Below are 8,187 nucleotides of genomic sequence, written 5' to 3'. Positions count from 1 at the left end.
AAGGAAAGGAAAGGAAAGGAAAGGAAAGGAAAGGAAAGGAAAGGAAAAGAAACGAAAGGAAACGAAAGGAAACGAAAGGAAAGGAATTCTTCTTGGCCATCATCATGCAGGACATTTATTTTTCAGGCATTGCAGAGGTAGCACATAATCTAATCTTGGAGGAAATGTAAATGAGAAATTATTCAGAACAGCTACAACACCTCCATGGTACACACTCACCTTGCAGCATCTAACACTGATTAAGCACTTACTTTGTGCCAGCCACTGAGATAAGTGCTTACTAGAAACTGTCTAGTAATCCTAGAAACCATCTCTAATCCTCAATAACCTTATAAAGTAGGCAGTAGTACACCCATTTTCCAGATGGAAACTGAGGCACAGACCTGGACATGAACAATAGTACTCTAGTACCCAAGTACTTTATATCCTTTACTACTATAATTTTGCTACTATTAGGCATTTTCTGGTTTGTTTTTGCTGATTCAACAAATATGGTAGAAAACCCCAGGGGAGATAAAAATAAACAAACATAATAAATGAAAAAAATTACATATATATATATAGTATGTTAGAAGGTAATAATTGCTATGGAAAAATAATAGAACAAAGAAAGAGAGATCAAAAATCTTAGTTTGAGGAAAGGGGTAGATAATAGATATAGATACAGATAGATATAGATACAGATAGATATAGATATAGATATAGATATAGATATAGATATAGATATAAATATAGATATAGATAGATATATTTAAGTTTATTTATTTATTTTGAGAGAGAGGGGAGAAGGATGGCAGAGAGAGAGAGAGAGAGAGAGAGAGAGAGAGAATCCCAAGCATGCTGTGTGCTGTCAGCGAGGAGCCAGACATGGGCTCCAACTCACAAACTGTGATATCATGACCTGAGCTGAAATCAAGAGTTGGATGATAGACTGAGCCACCCAAGCAGCCATTTTTATTCATAAGGTGGTCATGGGAAGTGTGAGCAAATTGAAGGGTGGAGGTGTCATCAATTAACATAGGGAAGACCAAAGTTGGCACAGGTTTAAGAGAAAGAAGTTCCACATGAGCGAAGGGAAACAAAAATAATATAAAAACAGGGAGGGGAACAAAACAGAAGAGACTCATAAATATGGAGAACAAACTGAGGGTTACTGGAGGGGTTGTAGGAGGGGGGGATGGGTTAAATGGGTAAGGGGCACTAAGGAATCTACTCCTGAAATCATTGTTGCACTATATGCTAATTTGGATGTAAATTTTAAAAAATAAATAAAATTTTAAAAAAAGAGAAAGAAGTTCCATTTTAGACATATTAACTTTGAGGTCTCCATTAGATATCCAAGGAGATATGGGAATATGGCATATGTAATACTTTCACAAAAGACATGTGCCTGGGCCCTACTCCAGGGAATTTTCAGACTGTTGGCCTGAGGGGGGGCTTAGCATTTTCTTTTTAAGCTCCAAGATGACTCTGATGTGATATCAGGATTTTTAGCCACCACTGTAACCCATGAAAAAGCACTATAGGTCTGAAGAGGGGAAATGGAGAGATGTGGATTTTGATCAGATCAATTTTCTTTGTAACATGGGGGAATAACTGTAGGGAGACAAAACTGAAGGCAGAGAGACCAGCTAGGAAAGTTATCAAAATACTCTGGCTAAGAGACAAGAACCTGAAATTGAAAGATAATTCATACAAATATTAAAAAACACCTGCTCTGAATGAGATTTAGAAAGTAAAATGAAAGAACATAATAGTGATTTGGAATGTGTATGGAGTTGTGTTCAGAGAGCAGAAGGCTAACTCTACTTAGAACCTGAGCAGAATATGTTGGCCACCAACCAAGATAACAAATACAAGAGGAAGAAGAGGTAATGAGTGCAAGAGCACACACACACATGCACATGCAGAAACAGGAGACAGAAAGAGAAAAGAGCGTTGAGTTTGGTTTGAAGATGCAGTAATATAAGATGTCTATAGGACATCCAGACAGACCTATCTAGTAGCCACAGCAATCATCCATTACCTGTGGGAACTCAATACAGGCATAGCAGTTACCTCCATCAATGTGGATGGGGTCACCTGGTGAAAGGCTGTAATATCTCATCTGACCAAAAAACCCAGAAATGTGCCAACAAAGAAATATGTCTAACAGTGTATTCATTTGAGCACAATTACACTACAGCAAAAGAATTAAGAGGTCTCCTTTCATTTATTAATGAGATTCTACATGCAAGTGCTTAGTTTGCCAGTCAGTAACAATTATTTATTTAGAAGATGCTAAAAGCAAGTATTTGCCAAAATCTCCAGTTAGTTAGATGGCCGAGGTTCAAACAATGGTTCTATCACTCACCAGAGTTGATAGTAAACTCATGATTCTCTGTGAGCCTCAGTTTTTTCATCTATGAAATGGAGATTAACAATACCAACTCCCCAAGGTGTTGTGAAGATTAAATGAGTAGATGCATGGTTGGCACAGAGTAAACCATAAATGTTAGCTGCCATTACCAGAGCATCACTACTTCTCCCTACATCCTTAAGATTATTATTTAGTTATTTGGATGATCACATGAGATAATTACATCAGGCAGTATTTTATTAAATGTAAACTGCTATTTGTATTGTATACAAATGTTCATTAGCTCTGAGTAGAAATTAATCCTTGACATCTCTAAAGAAAACTGCCTCAAATTTTTGACATTTACATAGAATACATCTCTCTAGATGGGACTGCATTTATATATGACTTCAGGAACTTTATAAGAGAACCATAAACAAAATCTAACTATAGAAACTCCTAATGGCTAGTTCTCTGTTCAGCAAGGAGAACATAATTCAGTTTCTAAAACTGAAGAATTGTAATAAGTGTCACCAAGAGGTTCTGCCTCCTTAGGATACTTTTTAAACTTCATTCATTTCACTCAGTCCTGCATTCAGTATTCCATACAAGGGCCCCAACGTGCAAGGCAGTGGTACAGAAACTGATCAAATTTACCAATTTGCTTATTTACAATAAATAATTGGAACCTTTACTATTCTGGAGCCTTGAACTCCTCTGGGGGCATGATCCAGATGGTGCAGGTTTATTTTGTTGGTTTTTTTTGGTTTGTTTTTTGCTTTTTTTTTTTTTTTTTTTTGCTTTTTGCCTTTATGCCTTTTGAGATTTTGCTTTGTTTTGATTTTCCACATTAAACTGCAGCTTTTCTGGGTCAGCTCTCAAATGAGAATGTAATTTTGCAGAAATATTAACAAGTCAATTTTAATACAACTACATCATAAAAACTTGAGGTGAATCATGTGCAAATCAACTATTACTAGATGTCTAGCTTGATAAATAAGGAGAAAAATGATGTAAAAACATTTACATGTTCAGTATTTGCACAGAAGCTTCAGTGAATGAATCCATGAATCCCAATTCCAGTGGACAAGAATGAAGAGTGAATCATTCACAGATGGACTAACTTGTTTTCCTAGAATGCTATTAAAATGTCACTGTATATTCTAGGTGTACATCTTTCATGAGATACAGCTTTTGGCTATGTTACTTCACTGCCGTGATACGGCATTAAAAATCTCTAATGACACCATATCACTCTCTATCCTGACAAAAGGAAATAAAAGGAGCAACTGTAGTCCACATCCCTGTAAAATCCATAAGTAGACAGTCTGAAGTTGACCATATCCTTTAATGACTGTGATTATGCACTGCACACTCTGCTGGAAACTGGATGGTGTGAATTTAGACAAAACACTCATATCTCTACATAAAAAACACTAGCTTATCCCCCATGCCAAGATATTACATCCCTTCTTGTTTCTCCAAATTCAAATTCTCTAACTTAAAAAATGTTCACTTAAAGGAAGGCAATAACACTCTAAAGAAAGGAATGTATACATACATTAATAAATCATAAACTCATCATAACATACCCTCCTTTGACTGAGGAGGAAGGAGGTACTACTTGGTAACGTGACATACGAGAAAGAAAGACATGTAAAACTAAACTGCCAGAGCCCAGTAACCTCACTCTTGGGATTTAGCATCCTTATTGCCTAATGCAATACAATTATAAGCAAGAAAGTTTAATACCCTTAGGGAGATTATTTACAATAACAGAGAATGAGGTCAAATCTATCCTTCCAAAGAAAATTTATAAAAGGGAATGTCAAATTTTTGAAAGCCAAAACTTACCTGGACTAGCAAATGTTTGCTTTTTCTCTCTGAAATCACTACCAACTAAAAAGAGAAAGACAACAGACAAATACTACTCACATACAATTCCATATAACAAGAAAACTAATGATAGTGACTGATTTTGTGTAGGCTTATAATATTATTCCTTAGTGCTTCCCTCTATAGAGGCCCATTCAATGATACAATCTATTAAACAAAATAAGCCATTTCAAAAGCAAAATTCCCGAATAATCATTTGAAAACTCAAGACATTCTTTATTGTTAGTTCAATCAAAATTATGTAATTTTTAAAAATTTTACCTGATACTTGAAAATCAGTTTTCTATCACTATGGTTATATTATTGAGGAAAAGTTATGATTAAAAAATAATGTTTTTAAAGTGCCATATTCTGCTCCTTCATACCACAGAGGGGGAAAAATGCTCAATTCTAATTTAAAAATATGAAGCACTGACTAAAACTAAAAGGCAACTGACGGAATGGGAGAAGACATTTGCAAATGACATATCAGATAAAGGGTTAGCATCAAAATCTATAAAGAATGAACCAAACTAAACACCCAAAAATCAAATAATCCGGTGAAGAAATGGCCAGAAGACATGAATGGACACTTTTCCAAAGAAGACATCCAGATGACCAAAAGACACATGAAAAGATCCTCAACATCACTCATCATCAGGGAAATACAAATCAAAACCACATTGAAATACCACCTCACGCCAGAGTGGCTAAAATTAACAACTCAGGAAACAACAAATGTTGGCGAGGATGTGGAGAAATGGGAACCCTCTTGCACTGTTGGTGGGAATGCAAACAAGTGAGGCCACTCTGGAAAACAGTGTGGAGGTTCCTCAAAAAATTAAAAATGGAATTACCTTATGACCCAGCAATAGCACTACTAGGAATTTATCCAAAGGATACAGGAGTGATGACTCATAGGGGCACATGTACCCCAATGTTTATAACAGTGCTATCAACAATAGCCAAATTACGGAAAGAGCCCAAATGTCCATCACTGATGAATGGATAAAAAAGATGTGGTTTATATATACAATGGAATACTACTTGGCAGTGAGAAAGAATGAAGTCTTGCCATTTGCAACAATGTGGATGGAGCTGGAGGGTATTACGCTAAGTGAAATAAGTCAGGCAGATAAAGACAGATATGTTTTCACTCATGTGGAATCTGAGAAACTTAACAAAAGACCATGGGGGGAGGGTAGGGGAAAAAAATAGTTTCAGAGAGGGAGACAAACCAGTAAGAGACTCTTAAATGCAGAGAATAAACTGAGGGTTGATAGGGGGTGGCAGAGAGGGGGAAATGGGTGATGGGCATTGAGGAGGGTACTTGTTGGGATGAGAACTGGGTATTGTTTGTAAGCGATAAATCATGGGAATCTACTTCCAAAGCCAAGAGCACACTGTATACACTGTATGTTAGCTAACTTGACAATAAATTATATTTTTTAAAAAAGAAAAGCTTTATTTAAATTGCAAAGTGTTATAAAAAATATTAGAGATAATTGTTAATAAAGGGAGAGGCTGGATGGCAAAAAAAACCTTTATGTAAACTGCAAAGTGCTGTAAAAATATTAGATGATTATTAATAAATGGAGAGGCTGGATAGCTATAAATAAGTAAATTAATAAAAATGAAAAAGCACTGAATTACTTTCAGTGGGATCTTAAACCATCTTCTAATTATTTATGTTAATAGATGTTCCACATGCAATAAATAATTTTTAAGCAAAAATGTATCTTCTGTCCACATTTTTACTGCCCTGAATTAGTATTAGTATATATTCACTGGGCAATAGAAGGTGATCTAGGATTTTCCAGTGAGGGACTGTATGAATTCTGATAACACAATTGACAACAGATACTCCACACCAAGTGGATTATGACTGTAACTTTAATATTGTAAACAGTTTGTTAAATAGTGTCATATCAAGATTTGTTGTACCTATCAATAAAAGGATAAAAACCATATGACCATCTCAATAGACACAGAAAAAACATCTGACAAAGTACAACATCCATTCATGATAATAACCTTCAACAAAGCAGGTTTAGAGAGAACATAACTCAACATGATAAAGGCCATTGATGAAAATCCCACAATGAATATCAAACTCAATGTGGAAAAACTGAGAACTTTTCACGTAATGTCAGGAACATGACAAGGACGTCCACTATCACCACTTTTATTCAAAATAGTACTGGAAGTCTTATCCTCAGAAATTAGACAACAAAAAAATAAAAGGCATCCAAATCGGCAACGAAGAAGTCAAACTTTCACTATTCTCAGATGACATGATACTCTATATAGAAAAACCAGAAGACTCCACCAATAAACTACTGGAACTGATAAACAAATTCAGTAAATTCTGAAGGTACAAAATCAACATGCAGAAATCTGTTGCATTTCTATATACCAATAATGAAGTAGCAGAAAGAGAAATTATGAAAACAATCCCAACTAACTACAATTTAAATAACTTACAACTAAACTTAAAATTAAAACTTAAAAAAAAGAAAACAATCTCATTTACAAGTGTACCAAAAATAATAAGACACCTAGGAATAAACATAACCAAAGAGATGAAAAACCTGTACTCTAAAATCTTTAAACATTGATGGAAGAAATTAAGACGACACAAAGAAAAGACAGTATTCCAAGCTCATAGGTTGAAAGAAAAATATTGTGACAATGTCTATATTACCCAAAGAAATCTACACATTTAGGGACACCTGGGTGACTCAGTCAGTTAAGCGTCTGGCTCTTGGTTTTGGCTCAGATCATGATCTCATGGTTTCATGAGTTCCAGCCCTGTGTTAAACTGTTAGTGCAGAGCCTGCTTAGGATTCTCTGTCTCCCCCTTTCTCTGCCCCTCTTCCACTCACACTCTGTCTCCCTCAAAATAAATAAACTTAAAAAAAATAAAATATGGGTGCCCGGGTGGCTCAGTTAAGCATCTGATTTCGGCTCGGGTCATGATCTAAGGGGTTGTGAGTTCACACCCACATCAGGCTTTGAGCTGGCGGTAGAGAGCCATGGTTCGGATTCTCTCTCCTCTCTCTGCCCCTCCCCCCTCTTGCACTCCCTCAAAGTGAATAAACTTTCAAAATTTTTTAATAAAAAATAAAAATAAATAAAAATTTTAAAATCTCCACATTTAATGCATCTCTATCAAAACACCAAAAGCATTTTTCATAGAACTGGAACAAACAATCCTGAAATTTGTAAGGAGCCACAAAAGACCCCAAATAGCCAAAGCAATCTTGAAAAAGAAAAGTAAAGCTGAATGCATCACAATTCCAGACTTCAAGTCATATTACAAAATTGTAGTCATCACAAAAATACTGACACAAAAACAGACATACAGTTCAATGGAACAGAACAGAAAACCCAGAAATAAAATCACAACTCTATAGTCAATTAATCTTTGACAAAGCAGGAAAGAACATCCAATAGGAAAAGACAGTCTCTTGAACAAATGGTGTTGGGAAAACTGGACAGCTACATACGAAAGAATGAAGCTGGACCACTTTCTTATACCAATACACAAATAAACTCAAAATGGATTAAAGACCTACATGTGCGACCTGAAACCATAGAAATCCTAGAAGAGAGCACAGGCAGTAATTTCTCTGACATTGGCCATAGCAACATTTTTCTAAATTATGTCTCCTGAGACAAGGGAAATGAAAGTAAAAATAAACTATTGACATTACATCAAAATGAAAACCTTCTGCACAGTGAAGGAAATAATCAACAAAACCAAAAGACAGCATACAGACTGAGAGAAGATATTTGCAACTGACATATCCAATAAATAGTATAATGTAACACTTAAAAAACAAATAATCCAATTAAAAATGGGCAGAAGACATGGACAGACATTTCTCCAAAGAAGACATCCAGATGGCCAACAGATACATGAAAAGATGCTCAACCTCATTCATCATCAGGGAAATACAAATCAAAATTAT

General features: G+C 35.4%; 1 protein-coding gene across 9 annotated transcripts in view; it reads right to left on the bottom strand.

The window, feature by feature from the left end:
- The window catches only part of PSD3 (pleckstrin and Sec7 domain containing 3), a 796,552-nt gene that overhangs the window by 373,089 nt on the left and 415,276 nt on the right, over positions 1–8,187 (bottom strand). The gene's annotated exons all lie outside the window — the stretch shown is intronic.

The sequence above is a fragment of the Panthera uncia genome, chromosome B1 (assembly GCF_023721935.1).
Source record: "Panthera uncia isolate 11264 chromosome B1, Puncia_PCG_1.0, whole genome shotgun sequence".
In the NCBI taxonomy this organism is placed as follows: Eukaryota; Metazoa; Chordata; class Mammalia; order Carnivora; family Felidae; genus Panthera; species Panthera uncia.
This window is presented reverse-complemented; position numbering and strand designations above follow the sequence as displayed.